The 17,627-nt window shown below is 49.1% G+C and overlaps 1 protein-coding gene across 2 annotated transcripts in view; it reads left to right on the top strand.

The window, feature by feature from the left end:
* The window catches only part of cachd1 (cache domain containing 1), a 136,726-nt gene that overhangs the window by 22,083 nt on the left and 97,016 nt on the right, over window positions 1-17,627 (top strand). The gene's annotated exons all lie outside the window — the stretch shown is intronic.

Raw genomic sequence — 17,627 nt, 5'->3', positions numbered from 1 at the left:
CTCTCTCTCCCCCCCCAACATCTGCCCCTCTCTCTCTCTCATCTGCCCCAACATCTGCCCCTCTCTCTCTCTCTCTTCCCCCCAACATCTGCCCCTCTCTCTCTCTCTCTTCCCCCAACATCTGCCCCTCTCTCTCTCTCCCCCAACATCTGCCCTCTCTCTCTCTCCCCCAACATCTGCCCCTCTCTCTCTCTCCCCCAACATCTGCCTCTCTCTCTCTCTCCCCCCCAACATCTGCCTCTCTCTCTCTCTCTCCCCCAACATCTGCCCCTCTCTCTCTCTCTCCCCCAACATCTGCCCCTCTCTCTCTCTCTCCCCCAACATCTGCCCCTCTCTCTCTCTCTCTTCCCCCAACATCTGCCCCTCTCTCTCTCTCTCCCCCAACATCTGCCCCTCTCTCTCTCCCCCAACATCTGCCCCTCTCTCTCTCTCCCCCCCTCTCTCTCTGCCCCTCTCTCTCTCTCTCTCCCCCAACATCTGCCCCTCTCTCTCTCTCTCCCCCAACATCTGCCCCCTCTCTCTCTCATCTGCCCTTCCCCCCAACATCTGCCCCTCTCTCTCTCTCTCCCCAACATCTGCCTCTCTCTCTCTCTCCCCCAACATCTGCCCCTCTCTCTCTCTCTTCCCCCAACATCTGCCCCTCTCTCTCTCTCTTCCCCCAACATCTGCCCCTCTCTCTCTCTCTCTTCCCCCAACATCTGCCCCTCTCTCTCTCTCCCCCCAACATCTGCCCCTCTCTCTCTCTCTCCCCAACATCTGCCCCTCTCTCTCTCTCTCCCCCAACATCTGCCCCTCTCTCTCTCTCCCCCCAACATCTGCCCCTCTCTCTCTCTCTCCCCCAACATCTGCCCCTCTCTCTCTCCCCCCAACATCTGCCCCTCTCTCTCTCTCCCCCCAACATCTGCCCCTCTCTCTCTCTCCCCAACATCTGCCCCTCTCTCTCTCTCTCCCCAACATCTGCCCCTCTCTCTCTCTCCCCCAACATCTGCCCCTCTCTCTCTCCCTAACATCTCCCCTCTCCCCAACATCTGCCCCTCTCTCTCTCTCCCCCCAACATCTGCCCCTCTCTCTCTCTCCCCCCAACATCTGCCCCTCTCTCTCTCTCTCCCCCAACATCTGCCCCTCTCTCTCTCTCCCCCCCAACATCTGCCCCTCTCTCTCTCTCTCCCCCCCAACATCTGCCCCTCTCTCTCTCTCTCCCCCCCAACATCTGCCCCTCTCTCTCTCTCTCTCCCCCAACATCTGCCCCTCTCTCTCTCTCTCCCCCCCAACATCTGCCCCTCTCTCTCTCTCTCCCCAACATCTGCCCTCTCTCTCTCTCCCCCAACATCTGCCCCTCTCTCTCTCTCTCCCCCAACATCTGCCCCTCTCTCTCTCTCTCCCCCAACATCTGCCCCTCTCTCTCTCTCCCCCAACATCTGCCCCTCTCTCTCTCTCTCCCCAACATCTGCCCTCTCTCTCTCCTCCCCCAACATCTGCCCTCTCTCTCTCCCCCCAACATCTGCCCCTCTCTCTCTCCCCCCAACATCTGCCCCTCTCTCTCTCTCTCCCCCAACATCTGCCCCTCTCTCTCTCTCCCCCAACATCTGCCCCTCTCTCTCTCTCTCCCCCCAACATCTGCCCCTCTCTCTCTCTCCCTCTCCAACATCTGCCCCTCTCTCTCATCTCTCCCCCAACATCTGCCCCTCTCTCTCTCTCTCTCCCCCAACATCTGCCCTCTCTCTCTCCCCCAACATCTGCCTCTCTCTCTCTCCTCCCCCAACATCTGCCCCTCTCTCTCTCTCTCTCCCCCAACATCTGCCCTCTCTCTCTCTCTCCCCCCCCCCCCAACATCTGCCCCTCTCTCTCTCTCTCTCTCCCCAACATCTGCCCCTCTCTCTCTCTCCTCCCCAACATCTGCCCCTCTCTCTCTCTCCCCCAACATCTGCCCCTCTCTCTCTCCCCAACATCTGCCCCTCTCTCTCTCTCTCCCCCAACATCTGCCCCTCTCTCTCTCTCTCCCCCAACATCTGCCCTCTCTCTCTCTCCCCCCAACATCTGCCCCTCTCTCTCTCTCCCCCAACATCTGCCCCTCTCTCTCTCTCCCCAACATCTGCCCCTCTCTCTCTCTCCCCCATCAACATCTGCCTCTCTCTCTCTCTCTCCCCCAACATCTGCCCCTCTCTCTCTCTCTCATCTGCCCAACATCTGCCCCCCAACATCTGCCCCTCTCTCTCTCTCCCCAACATCTGCCCTCTCTCTCTCTCTCTGCCCCTCTCTCTCTCCTCCCTCAACATCTGCCCCTCTCTCTCTCTCTCTGACCCTCTCTCTCTCTCTCCTCTCTCCCCAACATCTGCCTCTCTCTCTCTCCCCCCAACATCTGCCTCTCTCTCTCTCTCCCCCCAACATCTGCCCCTCTCTCTCTCTCTCCCCCAACATCTGCCCCTCTCTCTCTCTGCCTCCTCTCTCTCTCCCCCAACATCTGCCCCTCTCTCTCTCTCTGCCCCCCTCTCTCCCCCAACATCTGCCCCTCTCTCTCCCCCCCCAACATCTGCCCCTCTCTCTCTCTCCCCCCCAACATCTGCCCCTCTCTCTCTCTCTCCCCCCAACATCTGCCCCTCTCTCTCTCTCTCTCCCCCAACATCTGCCCCTCTCTCTCTCTCTCTCCCCCAACATCTGCCCCTCTCTCTCTCTCTCTCTCCCCAACATCTGCCCCTCTCTCTCTCTCCCCCAACATCTGCCCCTCTCTCTCTCTCCCCCAACATCTGCCCCTCTCTCTCTCTCTCTCTCTCCCCCAACATCTGCCCCTCTCTCTCTCTCTCTCTCTCTCTCTCTCTCTCTCTCTCCCCCCCAACATCTGCCCCTCTCTAACCCTTTGTATTACTCTCTCACTAATTGTGTGTGTGAGGCCCTGGACTGCATTTTCCGTCGGATCACTGGTTGTGGAGATGAATCAGGAAGTGACCATGGCTGATGTCTGAACTGACCCCTCGTCTCACTGCAGCACAAGGTTGTTGAGCAGATGAAAGGCGGGATGGTGCGCTTTTCTTTTTTTAGAAAGGAGAGTGAAAAAAGATCACACTAATTGGCAGACAGAGTAGTGTTGGGGCCTTGAGTGTGATCGGGAAGAGGACACACACACGCACACACACACAGCAGCTGTGTTTGGCTATCAGTGTCTCTAAGATCAGAGTGCTGTCTGCCAGGGACTGGGTCATGTTATCTGGATTGCTTGGTAATGCAACAGGAACATTAGCAGAGAGAGAGGGGAGCTGTGGGATTGCAGGTGGACTGAGAAGTGTGTGTGTTGTTAATGAGGTCTCTATCCTGCTGTTTTGGTTCATTGCAGTGTGAGGGACAGCAATATGGAATATTCATACATGAGACTAGATGTCATATGTTTCCTGCATGAACAGAATAGAAGCACAGGCTTGCTCTCTCTCTCCCTCACTCTGTTCCCTGTCTCTCTCTCCCTCACTCTGTTCCCTGTCTCTCTCTCCCTCACTCTGTTCCCTGTCTCTCTCTCCCTCACTCTGTTCCCTGTCTCTCTCCCTCACTCTGTTCCCTGTCTCTCTCTCCCTCACTCTGTTCTCTGTCTCTCTCTCCCTCACTCTGTTCCCTGTCTCTCTCTCCCTCACTCTGTTCCCTGTCTCTCTCTCCCTCACTCTGTTCCCTGTCTCTCTCTCTCTCCCTCACTCTGTTCCCTGTCTCTCTCTCTCTCCCTCACTCTGTTCCCTGTCTCTCTCTCTCTCCCTCACTCTGTTCCCTGTCTCTCTCTCTCTCTCTCTCTCCCTCACTCTGTTCCTGTCTCTCTCTCTCTCTCTCTCTCCCCCTCACTCTGTTCCCTGTCTCTCTCTCTCTCTCTCTCTCTCCCTCACTCTGTTCCCTGTCTCTCTCTCTCTCTCTCTCCCCTCACTCTGTTCCTGTCTCTCTCTCTCTCTCTCTCCCTCCTCTGTTCCTGTCTCTCTCTCTCTCTCTCTCTCTCTCTCCCCTCACTCTGTTCCCTGTCTCTCTCTCTCTCTCTCTCTCTCTCTCTCCCTCACTCTGTTCCCTGTCTCTCTCTCTCTCTCTCTCCTCCCCTCACTCTGTTCCCTGTCTCTCTCTCTCTCTCTCTCTCTCTCTCCCTCACTCTGTTCCCTGTCTCTCTCTCTCCCTCACTCTGTTCCTGTCTCTCTTCTCTCTCCCTCACTCTGTTCCTGTCTCTCTTCTCTCTCCCTGTCTCTCTCTCTCTCTCCCTCACTCTGTTCCCTGTCTCTCTCTCTCTCTCTCTCCCTCACTCTGTTCCCTGTCTCTCTCTCTCTCCCCTCCCTCACTCTGTTCCCTGTCTCTCTCTCTCTCCCCCTCCCTCACTCTGTTCCCTGTCTCTCTCTCTCTCCCTCCCTCACTCTGTTCCCTGTCTCTCTCTCTCTCTCTCCTCCCTCACTCTGTTCCCTGTCTCTCTCTCTCTCCCTCCCTCACTCTGTTCCGTCTCTCTCTCTCTCTCCCTCCCTCACTCTGTTCCCTGTCTCTCTCTCTCTCCCTCCCTCACTCTGTTCCCTGTCTCTCTCTCTCTCTCCTCTCCCTCACTCTGTTCCTCTCTCTCTCTCTCTCTCTCCCTCACTCTGTTCCTGTCTCTCTCTCTCTCCCTCACTCTGTTCCTGTCTCTCTCTCTCTCTCTCCCTCACTCTGTTCCTGTCTCTCTCTCTCTCCCCTCACTCTGTTCCTGTCTCTCTCTCTCTCTCCCTCACTCTGTTCCCTGTCTCTCTCTCTCTCTCCCTCACTCTGTTCCTGTCTCTCTCTCTCTCTCCCTCACTCTGTTCCCTGTCTCTCTTCTCTCTCCCTCACTCTGTTCCCTGTCTCTCTTCTCTCTCCCTCACTCTGTTCCTGTCTCTCTTCTCTCTCCCTCACTCTGTTCCTGTCTCTCTTCTCTCTCCCCCACTCTGTTCCCTGTCTCTCTTCTCTCTCCCACTCTGTTCCTGTCTCTCTTCTCTCTCCCACTCTGTTCCCTGTCTCTCTTCTCTCTCCCACTCTGTTCCTGTCTCTCTTCTCTCTCCCACTCTGTTCCCTGTCTCTCTTCTCTCTCCCACTCTGTTCCCTGTCTCTCTTCTCTCTCCCACTCTGTTCCATGTCTCTCTTCTCTCTCCCACTCTGTTCCCTGTCTCTCTTCTCTCTCCCCACTCTGTTCCCTGTCTCTCTCTCTCTCTCCCTCCCTCACTCTGTTCCCTGTCTCTCTCTCTCTCTCACTCTGTTCCCTGTCTCTCTCTCTCTCTCTCTCCCCTCACTCTGTTCCTGTCTCTCTCTCTCTCTCTCTCCTCACTCTGTTCCCTGTCTCTCTCTCTCTCTCTCCCTCACTCTGTTCCCTGTCTCTCTCTCTCTCTCTCTCCCTCACTCTGTTCCCTGTCTCTCTCTCTCTCTCTCCCTCACTCTGTTCCCTGTCTCTCTCTCTCTCTCTCCCTCACTCTGTTCCCTGTCTCTCTCTCTCTCCCTCCCTCACTCTGTTCCTGTCTCTCTCTCTCTCTCCCCTCCCTCACTCTGTTCCCTGTCTCTCTTCTCCCTCCCCCTCTGTTCCCTGTCTCTCTTCTCTCTCCCCTCTGTTCCCTGTCTCTCTTCTCTCTCCCTCACTCTGTTCCCTGTCTCTCTTCTCTCTCTCACTCTGTTCCCTGTCTCTCTTCTCTCTCTCACTCTGTTCCCTGTCTCTCTTCTCTCTCTCACTCTGTTCCCTGTCTCTCTTCTCTCTCCCCACTCTGTTCCCTGTCTCTCTTCTCTCTCCACTCTGTTCCCTGTCTCTCTTCTCTCTCCCACTCTGTTCCCTGTCTCTCTTCTCTCTCCCACTCTGTTCCCTGTCTCTCTTCTCTCTCCCACTCTGTTCCTGTCTCTCTTCTCTCTCCCACTCTGTTCCCTGTCTCTCTTCTCTCTCCACTCTGTTCCTGTCTCTCTTCTCTCTCCCACTCTGTTCCCTGTCTCTCTTCTCTCTCCCACTCTGTTCCCTGTCTCTCTTCTCTCTCCCACTCTGTTCCCTGTCTCTCTTCTCTCTCCCACTCTGTTCCCTGTCTCTCTTCTCTCTCCCACTCTGTTCCCTGTCTCTCTTCTCTCTCCCACTCTGTTCCTGTCTCTCTTCTCCCTCCCACTCTGTTCCTGTCTCTCTTCTCTCTCCCCCTCTGTTCCCTGTCTCTCTTCTCCCTCCCCCTCTGTTCCCTGTCTCTCTTCTCCCTCCCCCTCTGTTCCCTGTCTCTCTTCTCCCTCCCCTCTGTTCCCTGTCTCTCTTCTCCCTCCCCCTCTGTTCCCTGTCTCTCTTCTCTCTCCCCTCTGTTCCCTGTCTCTCTTCTCCCTCCCCTCTGTTCCCTGTCTCTCTTCTCCCTCTCTCCCCCTCTGTTCCCTGTCTCTCTTCTCCTCTCTCCCCCTCTGTTCCCTGTCTCTCTTCTCCCTCCCTCCCCCTCTGTTCCCTGTCTCTCTTCTCCCTCCCTCCCCCTCTGTTCCCTGTCTCTCTTCTCCTCCCTCCCCCTCTGTTCCCTGTCTCTCTTCTCCCTCCCTCCCCTCTGTTCCATGTCTCTCTTCTCCCCCTCTGTTCCTGTCTCTCTTCTCCCTCTCTCCCCCTCTGTTCCCTGTCTCTCTTCTCCCTCCCTCCCCTCTGTTCCATGTCTCTCTTCTCCCCCTCTGTTCCCTGTCTCTCTTCTCCCTCTCTCCCCCTCTGTTCCCTGTCTCTCTTCTCCCTCTCTCCCCCTCTGTTCCCTGTCTCTCTTCTCCCTCCCTCCCCCTCTGTTCCCTGTCTCTCTTCTCCCTCCCTCCCCCTCTGTTCCCTGTCTCTCTTCTCCCTCCCTCCCCCTCTGTTCCATGTCTCTCTTCTCCCCCTCTGTTCCCTGTCTCTCTTCTCCCTCTCTCCCCCTCTGTTCCCTGTCTCTCTTCTCCCCCTCTGTTCCCTGTCTCTCTTCTCCCTCTCTCCCCCTCTGTTCCCTGTCTCTCTTCTCCCTCTCTCCCCCTCTGTTCCCTGTCTCTCTTCTCCCCCTCTGTTCCCTGTCTCTCTTCTCCCCCTCTGTTCCTGTCTCTCTTCTCCCCCTCTGTTCCCTGTCTCTCTTCTCCCCCTCTGTTCCTGTCTCTCTTCTCCCCCTCTGTTCCCTGTCTCTCTTCTCCCTCTCTCTCTTCTCCCTCTCTCTCTTCTCCCTCTCTCTCTTCTCCCTCTCTCTCTTCTCCCTCTCTCTCTCTCACTCTGTTCCCTCTCTCTCTCCTTCCCTCTGTTCCCTGTCTGTCCGTCTGTCTGTGTCCTTCCTTCCTTCCTCTTGGTTTGGTGGAGACAGTTTACGGTCTCATTGGAAACATTAGGGGGATTGGACCGGCATCCACTCAACATCCCTCGATGACCGGAGGGTGACTGATGTAGACTGCCGTCGTCCCAGACACTCCTCTTGCTGGGGTCGGTTGATAGAGTACCTCTCTCCCATCTCTGCTCAACAATGGCAGGGTGGATGGAGGTTGAGCGTATGCGTTCGTTGAGTGTTTTATGTGTTTTTTGGCATTGTATTTTCATGAGGCATATGGGGGTCGAAGGCTCGCCACTCATAAAGCTTCTCTAAAGCTCTATTTCATGACTCTGCCAGTGTGTGTGTTTTGAGACTCTGTTTCACTGTGTATCAGTGTATCACCAACAGCAGTCACAGCCCAGTGACTGCATCATGAACAGGTCAGATGTCATAGAGTTGGAATTACCTGGGATGTTCTCATAGCAATGTCTAAGGTCTACAAGTCATGTGTGTGTGTGTGTGTGTGTGTGTGTGTTTCCTTTATTTGCCTAGACTGGGCTGATGTTTTCCTTCCTTGCTCACCACAGTCCCTCTCCTTTCCCCTTAGCACCCTCGCTAGCCAACACAAATCATGTCTTGACAGTGTGCTAGCTAGGCTGCACTAGGCTAAAATCCAACTAGGGCATCCAGCAGGGCCAGATCATGAAATGCTATGCTATCGTAGGCCAGGGAATGCTGTGCTAGGCTATCGTAGGCCAGGGAATACTATGTTAGGCTATCGTAGGCCTGGGAATGCTGTGCTATCGTAGGCCAGGGTATGCTATGCTAGGCTATCGTAGGCCAGAGAATGCTGTGCTTGGCTATCGTAGGCCAGAGAATGCTGTGCTTGGCTATCGTAGGCCAGGGAATGCTGTGCTAGGCTATCGTAGGCCAGGGAATGCTGTGCTAGGCTATCGTAGGCCAGGGAATGCTGTGCTAGGCTATCGTAGGCCAGGGAATGCTGTGCTAGGCTATTGTAGGCCAGGCAATGCTACAATATGCATGCTTGTACTAAGCAAGGCCAGAGAAAGTTATATACTATGCTAATCTATGGATGGGGAATGTCTTGCAGGCTCAGTCACAGTAGGTTTAGTGTTTGCAATGCAAGCACAAGTGTTACGAAGCAGCAATGCTCCTCTGTAGGGTGGATCAACTCTTCTCGTAATCATCTGTGGCCATAACTGGCCTCACAGTGCGTGAGGGAGTCCTAAAGCACAAAGGCCCTGAAACTAGTGCCAGACATGATCTCACACCATCCACTGACACTGGAGGAGTAGGACCACCCCGACACCACTACTCATCTCTCTCTCTCTCTGTCTCTCTCTCTGTCTCTGTCTTTCAATTCAATTCAAGGGCTTTATTGGCATGGGAAACATGTGCTAACATTGCCAAAGCAAGTGAGGTAGATAATATATAAAGTGAAATAAACAATAAAAATGAACAGTAAACATTACACATACAGAAGTTTCAAAACAATAAAGACATTACAAATGTCATATTATATACATATACAGTGTTTTAACAATGTACAAATGGTTAAAGGACACAAGATAAAATGAATTAGCATAAATATGGGTTGTATTTACAATGGTGTGTGTGTGTGTTTACTGGTTGCCCTTTTCTCGTGGCAACAGGTCACAAATCTTGCTGCTGTGATGGCACACTGGAATTTCACCCAGTAGATATGGGAGTTTTTCAAAATTGGATTTGTTTTTGAATTCTTTGTGGATCTGTGTAATCTGAGGGAAATATGTCTCTCTAATATGGTCATACATTGGGCAGGAGGTTAGGAAGTGCAGCTCAGTTAGTCTCTGTCTCTCTGTCTCTCTGTCTCTCTCTGTCTCTGTCTCTCTGTCTCTGTCTCTGTCTTTATGATTGAGTCTGTTGTGCTTCAGAAAGAGAGAGGACATTAGGCCAGAACGGTGCTAGCTTCTTCCGAAGTAGAAAGGCATATCTTTAGCGGTTGTTGATAGGGAAGGAGAGTTCTGTTAGCTTTGGCCTGTGATGTGGTTTGAGCCTGGCTGTTAACAAGCCTTCAGACACAGTGTGAGTGCTTTGTTACACTGCTTTCAAACACACTCTCTGGAAAAGTTACACACAGGCTGTATAGCAGGATTGACAGATGCCATTTCTGCTCTCTTTCGGCCTCTCATTCCTCCTCCGTCTCTTTCCCTCCATCCATCTTAAGCCACTTCTCATTCACCTCGAACACACATACTCTCTTTACAGTGAAGTATGAGGTTGGTGTGTTATCAGGGTGTGACTCTGGTTGGCACTGCCAGGTCCCCTAGCTGGCTGGCATTGGATCTAACTAGAGGCTGGACGAGGTCTTTTCTCTCCAGGAGTTGTGGGTGAGACACTGGGCGCAGGGCACCCTAGCCTGGCAGGCCCTAGTCATTTGTGGGCCAAAGCGGGTTGGAGAGGGCAGTGAGGGTATAGTTAAATCAGGACCATGAGGTCCTGAGGTCAGTGGTGTCATGACGTTGGCCTGGGGGTAGGTTTATGACAGTCATAAATACCTCTTCCCCCCTTTCCTCTCTCTCTACCCTACTGATGTTACATTTGCAAACCCCTTGGTTAACATAGAGATTCAGGGAACATCAGAGGGTGGGGGGAAATGAACTATATTCTGGTAATCCGACCAATTGAACATATGCGGTGGTATTTAATGAATATGATGTCAGTTCGGTTGTCATCTGAGACATTCTCTTCAATGTTAAGATGACAAACTCTACAGTGGAAAGTCTACACATCAGTTATCGGATTCACATGGAATTGTTGTTCAATTCAAATGTTTGAATATTAAATTATTTGTGATGGGATGAAATGTGATTTTAGCTTCTAAAATGTGAGAATTGGGTTTTCATGAGTGAATTAGGCCTGACTCAGTGGCCCGCCCACGTGAAGAGACATGGGTTGTAAATTATGAAACACGCCCTCCTCTCCCTTCCTATATAAAGCCTTGACGACAATATAACCTCCTGTTCCGTGGATGTGAGGACGATGGTCCGATGTCAGAATGGTTCAGATAATAACTACAGAACGAAGCCAACATCAGCGTGAGCTTTGGTTGCGAATGGTATGAACTTTGAACTCTTATTCACTACAGAAGTGATACCTCCTAGCCGTTGAGTTAGCAAAAATGGCAGCTGCAAACACAGGTTAGGAAGGAACAGACAGAGTATCCTGTCTACCACACAACGACATTACTACAACGTATCCAATTGACCACCAGAGACATTCTTCGGTTTGGCAACACGGCCTTCCATCTACCACCAACCTACTGAGGTGTGCTCGGAGTAAATATTTATTGCATTTTCCTTTTGTGGTCTGCCCGCTAGGGATGTTTTCCTTTATGACGTAATTTGTAATCAAGTTAGGATTAATTAGGTGTATGTGTGATTTAGTTAGGTTTTTAGTAAATAAATAATGAAACCCAATTTTGTATTGCTGATTCAACTTGTTAGCCAGGGTTTGTGCAGATAACCAAGAATTTACAACTTTCAGATTAGACTGAATTAAGGTGACGATTAATATTGACTGCTACACATATTACTAGGTCTTTAAGAGTTTATTCGGGAAAATAACAGCTCTATAAATATTATTTTGTGGTTCCCCTGACTCTCTCTAGTTAATTACATTTACATGATTAGCTCAATCAGGTAATATTAATTACGGAGAAATGATTTTATAGAATAGCATGTCATATCACTTAATCCGGCATAGCCAAAGACACGACACGAGTCGAGAGAGTGACCCATAATGTCAAACTCATGCATTTGGTCAGGCTTAGTTAGTGAGCGCACATGCTGAAACACATCTTATCCATCATAAAGACACCGTAAATGCTGCTCTGCAGAAAAGCATCATGTGAAATAGACACATTAGCATAGGAAGGCGCCTTAACTCTGTTTTACTGTCAGCAGACACGCCTTATTTAAAATTCGTGGTCTTCCAATGTCCTTCAAAATATTATACACCACTCCTCGTAAAAACTGCCACGCAATCTCATCATCTGTGCATTCCAAGATTGTTTCCTCCATCTCCATGAGGTGGGAGGTTACTTGGGTCTCTCAGTGATTGTATCAGCTTAATGGAAGAGCTCAGGTATTTGGCTTTGAACTTCTATTGGAACAGTTTCACCTCTGTTCCACTTGAATGTCATGTTTTTATTGCCATCCACTGCAAGTGAGCTTGGCACTGTTCTAAAGTCAGAGTTCAGCTGTTAAACTTATCAATGTGTAACGTTATCAAATAGTTTTACATTATTAGTTAGGCTATTCAGAAGTAGTTTGTAGAAGGTATTGTGTTCAATCCCTTATCCTGACATGAAAAGGATCTTTCTGAGCATGTTAACCCAAACGGCCCTAACGGCCCGTGGCCCTAACGGCCTGTAGGTTGCCTAGTAAAAGATCTCTTTAGCAGAGGATTTTATTTTTTAAACTAGGCAGTCCAGTTAAGAACAAATTCTTATTTTCAATGACTGCCTAGGAACAGTGAGTTAACTGCCTTGTTCAGGGGCAGAACGACAGATTTTTACCTTGTCAGCTCGGGGATTCGATCTTGCAACCTTTCGGTTACTAGTCCAACACTCTAACAGTTAGGCTACCTGCCGCCCTTCCTTTAACCCCTACCTCTAACCTCAGCAGCTGTATCATGTGTCCTCCTTGAGAGGACACACTGCCTCTCATTGCAGATCACTGACTGTATTATATACCAAACTTGAGACTTAATGGACTGTATATATGAGACTGTATGAAGCGAGGGAGCGGGGGCTTTGTGATCCATCCGGAGAGATGGATGAGCACGGGAATGTCAGAAGGAGATGTGAGCTCTCCCTCCTTTCTCTCTCTTTTTCCATTCTCCACTTGTCGTCCTGTTGCGAGCAGTACTTTTCTCTTTGAAGATCAAAGTTTTGCACTGGCGCGGAGGCAATGTTCACCTTGCAGTTTCTAACACCTTCAGAAGGAAGAGATCAGACACAGGCGCCACTGCTTTCACTCTCCCATCAGCCACTGCAGCAAAGCAGCCTGACGACAACCCACAATGTGCTATTTTTGGACAGGAATCAGAGAAGTGCCTGGTTCATCTCAGTGTGTGTGTGTGTGTGTGTGTGGCCTTATAGGATGTCCAAAAGGACTTTTTAAGGGAATTTGAACCCCAGAGGGATGAACACTGAGCTAGTCAAATCACATTTTATTTGTCACATGTTTCGTAAACAACAGGTGTGGACTAACCGTGAAATGCTTACTTACGGGCCCTTCCCAACAATGTAGAGAAATAAAATCGAGAGATAATAGAAAAATAAAACGCGTAACAATAATAATAATAATAATATATACACAATGAGTAATAACTTGGTTATATACAAGGAGGTACCAGTACCGAGTCAATGTGCAGGGGTTATTGAGGTAGATGTGTACATACTAGAGGTCGACCGATTAATCGGAATGGCCTATTAATTAGGGCCGATTTCAAGTTAGGAAATCTGTATTTTTGGAGACTGATTTGGCCAATTTTTGTATATATATATATATATATATATATATATATATATATATATATATATTTTTATTAATTATTTAACTAGGCAAGTCAGTTAAGACCACATTCTTATTTTCAATGACGGCCTAGGAATGGTGGGTTAACATCTTGAAGCTAGGGGGCACTATTTTTATGTTTGGAAAAATAACGTTCCCAAAGTAAAGGGCCTATTTCTCAGGACCAGATGCTAGAATATGCATATAATTGACAGATTAGGATAGAAAACACTCTAAAGTTTCCAAAACAGTCACAAAATTGTCTGTGAGTATAACAGAACTCATGTTGCAGGTGAAACCCTGAGAAAAATCAAACCAGGAAGTGGCTTCTATTTTGAAAACTCCATGTTCCATAGCCTCCCATTGCTCCATTTTTAAAGGGATATCAACCAGATTCCTTTTCCTATCGCTTCCTCAAGGTGTCAACAGTCTTCAGACATAGTTTCAGACTTTTATTTTGAAAAATTACTAATTGAGTGTATGTAAACTTCTGACCCACTGGGAATGTGATGAAAGAAATAAAAGCTGAAATAAATAATTCTCTCTACTATTATTCTGACATTTCACATTCTTAAAATAAAGTGGTGATGCTAACTGACCTGAGACAGGGAATTTTTACTATGATTAGGAATTGTGAACAACTGAGTTTAAATGTATTTGGCCAAGGCGTATGTAACCTTCAGACTTCAACTGTATAACTCTGAATAAAGTGACACATAGTTAACAGTAGCAGCAGTGCATGTGATGAATCAAAAAAAAGTTAGTCCAGGTAGCTATTTGGTTAACTATTTGCCAGTCTTATGGCTTGGGGGCAGAAGCTGTTCATGGTCCTTTTGGTTCCAATCGGTACTGCTTGCCATGCTGTAGCAGAGAGAACATTTCTGGTATAGATGTCCTGAATGGCAGGGCACTCGGTCCCAGTGCAGTACCTTGCGGTCGGATGCCAAGAAGTTGCCATACCAAATGGTGATGCAGCCAGTCAAGATGCGCTCAATGTTGCAGCTGTAGAACTTTTTGAATATCTGAGGGCCCTTGCCAAAACTTTTCAGCCTTGCGAAGAGGGCACAACAAGGGCACAACTGTGTTGGTGTGTTTGGACCATGATGGATCCTTAATGATGTGGAAACAGAGGAACTTGAAGCTCTACCCGCTCCACATCAGCCCGTGAATGTGGGTGTGCTCGGCCCTCCGCTTCCTATAGCCCACGATCCGCTCCTTTGTCATGCTGGCGTTTAGGGAGAGGTCATTGTCCTGGCACCACACTGCAAGGTCTCTGACCTCCTCCCTATAGGCTGTCTCATTGACGTTGGTGTTCAGGCCTACCACTGTTGTTGTCGGCAATCTTAATGATGGTATTGAAGTCGTGTGCGGCCACATAGTCATGGGTGAACAGGGAGTACAGGAGGGGAATAAGCACGCACCCCTGAGGTCCCCTGTATTTATGGTTGACGTGGTGGGTGTGTTGTTACCTACCCTCATCGCCTGGGGGCGGTTGCAGAGGGAGGTGTTCAATCGCAGTGTCCTTAGCTTCTTAGTAAGCTTGGAGGGCTCTATGGTGTGGCGGCAGTGTAGCCTAGTGGTTAGAGTGTTGGACAGGTTGCAAGTTCAAATCCCTGAGCTGACAAGGTACACATCTGTCGCTCTGCCCCTGAACAAGGCAGTTAACCCAGTGTTCCTAGACCGTCATTGAAAATAAGAATTTGTTCTTAACTGACTTGCCTAGTTAAATAAAGGTACAACTTAAAAAAAAAAAAAAATGCTGTGCTGTGGTCAGCATTCTCACATAGGTGTTCCTTTTGTCCAAGTAGGAAAGGGCAGTGTGGAATGCAATAGAGATTGCTTCATCTGTCGATCTGTTGGGGCAGTGTGCGAATTGGGATGATGGTGTTGATGTGAGCCATGATCAGCCTTTCAAAGGTTTTCATGGCTACAGATGTGAGTGCTACGGGGTGGTAATCATTCAGACAGGTTACCGTGTCATTCTTGGACACAGGGACTATGGTGGTCTGCTTGAAACATGTAGGTATTACAGACTGGGTCAGGTAGAGGTTGAAATGTCAGTGAAGATGCATGCCAGCTGGTCAGTGCATGCTTTGAGTACGTGTGATCACACGGGCATCTGGAAGAGCTGGTGCTCTCACGCCTGGTTCAGTGTTGCTTGCCTCGAAGCGAGCATATAAGGCATTTAGCTCATTTGGCCAGCTCAGCTGCTGGGTTTCCCTTTGTAATCTGTGATACAGTAGTTTGCAAGCCCTTCCACATCCAACGAGCATCAGAGCCTGTGTAGTAGGTTTCGATCATAGTCCTGTATTGACCCTTTGCTTTGTATGATGGTTCGTCGGAGGGTGTAGCTGGATTTCTTATAAGCGCCCGGGTTAGTGTCCCGCTCCTTGAAAGAGGCAGCTCTAGCCTTTTAACTCAGTGTGGATGTTGCCTGTAATCCGTAGCTTTTGGTTGGGATATGTACGTACGGTCCCTGTGGGGACGACGTCATCAATGCACATATTAATGAAGCCGCTGACTGATGTGGTAAACTCCTCAATGCCATCAAATCAGTCCCAGAACATATTCCAGTCTGTGCAACAAAACATTCCTGTTACTTAGCATCCACTTCATTGGACCACTTCTGTATTGAGCGCATTACTGGTACTTCCTTTTTGGAGTTTTTGCCTGTAAAGATCGGGAGGATAGAGTTATAAACAGATTTGCCAAATGGAGGGAGAGGGAAAAGCTTTGTATGCGTCTCTGTGCGTAAAGGTGATCTAGAGTTTTTCACCTGTAGTTACATGGGTGACATGCTGGTAGAAATTAGGTAAAACAGATTTCAGTTTTCCTGCATTAGTCACGGGCCTCTAGGAGCACCGCTTCTGGATGAGCATTTTCTTGTTTGCTTATGGCCTCATACAGCTTGTTGAGTGCGGTTTTAGTGTGTTCTTAGTGCCAGCATCGGTTAGTGGTTGTAAATAGACAGTTACGAATAATTATAGATAAGCTGTAGACCATACTAAGAGAGTTTATCATTAGGTATCCTACTTCTATTCCGGTGAGCAGAACCTCAAGACTTCCTTAATATTAGAGATGGCGCACAAGCTGTTAACAAAGAGACACACCACCCCCCTTGAGTTTACCCAACGCTGCCTTGTCTGGGGTGAGCAGTATGTCTTGACTCATTGAAGTAGAAATCTTCATGCAAGTATGTAATAAAGGCAGGGTTGCAAAGGGTCGGAAACATTCCGGGAAATTTCCTGACTCTGCTTGCACTGCCCTGCCCACTGACCAATGCAGGGGTTGAAATATTGATAGCCACCCGGGCCAATTTGAGGCTTTTTGAGCCTGGCAACGAGCCATCCTCAACAAGGTTGGAAAGTGACAGTGAAGATGAGGCCTCAGAGTCTGATGTTCAAGAGGTGGACATTGAGGAGGTCCATGGAGAAGACATGGAAGCCTGAGAGGAAGACAACCAAAGCTTTAGTTTCTAGACTATCATTTTACAGATGTATGTTGAAAACGTTTTTGGGAGATGTGATGGATCATTGGGGATCATTCAATATTCCCTTTTGTTGTTCAGTGAAATCATCCCATGTGAAGAGTCAACTCATTTAATTAAAGTTCACTTTGTAAATATGTATTTTTTTCTATTGGAAGGATTTCATAATTTGCAATTATGTCTTATGATAAGGTAAAAGGTTTGTTTTTGTTTCCATATGATATGGTAAATATATTCAATGCAAAAACATCTACATTTTAAATGGTATTAACATTACTTTGCATATATTTTTGTTAATTCCCATATATTGCCATTTTGGGGAATATTAAGAGTTTCCACCTCCTGAATGCAACCCTCTGTAAAGGGTTACGGAAGTATTCCATTGATTTATATACCGTCTTATCCAATCGCCGTAACTCCAGTACGGACTAGGGAGAGTCGAAGGTCGAGAGATGTGTGTCCTCTGAGACACGACCCTGCCAAGGCGCACTGCTTCTTGACACTGCTCGCTTAACCCCGAAGCCAGCCGCACCAATTTGTCGGAGGAAACACCGTACACCTGGCGACCGTGTCAGTGTGCATGCGCCCGGCCTGCCACAGGAGTCACTAGAGCGCGATGGGACAAGGACATCCTGACTGGCCTAACCCGGACGATGCTGGGCCAATTCTACTCCACCTCATGGGTCTCCCGGTCTCGGGCCGGCTGCAACACAGACCGGAATCGAACCCGGATCTGTAGTGACACACCTCTAGACTGTTGCGCCACTCAGGAGGCAGGATTCCAGTTGTTAAGCAATTCAGTTTTTCTCCATTCCTAAAGACTTAGATGTTATTCGCCTCATTAGAACAATCCCCATATCTTGAAAGAACTTGGGGATCTGAATTTACATGAACTGAATTTCAACTGAAAATGATCTCTAAATCAAAGATACTAGTACAGTTTTGCCTTGAGGATACATTTCTCTTGTTGATTGAATCCTTGTTTCTGGTTTAAATGATTTTTCCTTGTAGACATTATTTCTCAGTTGGACACTTTACCATAAGCATGTGTAGCTGCAGAGAGATGTGGAGAGAGAGTTTGTAATAAAACACCGGCCTCCACTGTTGTCATTGTTCTCACCCATCCTCTCTCTCTCCATCCATCCCCCTCTCTCCCTCACATGTGGAAAGCATTATATCCTGTCTACAGGAGCATAGCAGTGAGGGTAGTAGCAAACTGTCAATCTGGGAGGCTGGGACAGGTCTGGGATCAGTGTAGGGGATCTCCTCTGTGCTGGGTGACCCAGCCTCTCTAGGGCCTGGCCCCTGTTTGCACAAAAGGGGGTTTGTTATTACAGAACCGCACACTCCGACAGGCCGTTCTCCCTT

This window comes from Oncorhynchus tshawytscha, linkage group LG05 (genome assembly GCF_018296145.1).
Source record: "Oncorhynchus tshawytscha isolate Ot180627B linkage group LG05, Otsh_v2.0, whole genome shotgun sequence".
In the NCBI taxonomy this organism is placed as follows: Eukaryota; Metazoa; Chordata; class Actinopteri; order Salmoniformes; family Salmonidae; genus Oncorhynchus; species Oncorhynchus tshawytscha.
Note: the sequence above shows the minus strand (reverse complement) of the source record. Positions and strands in the feature narration are given on the sequence as shown.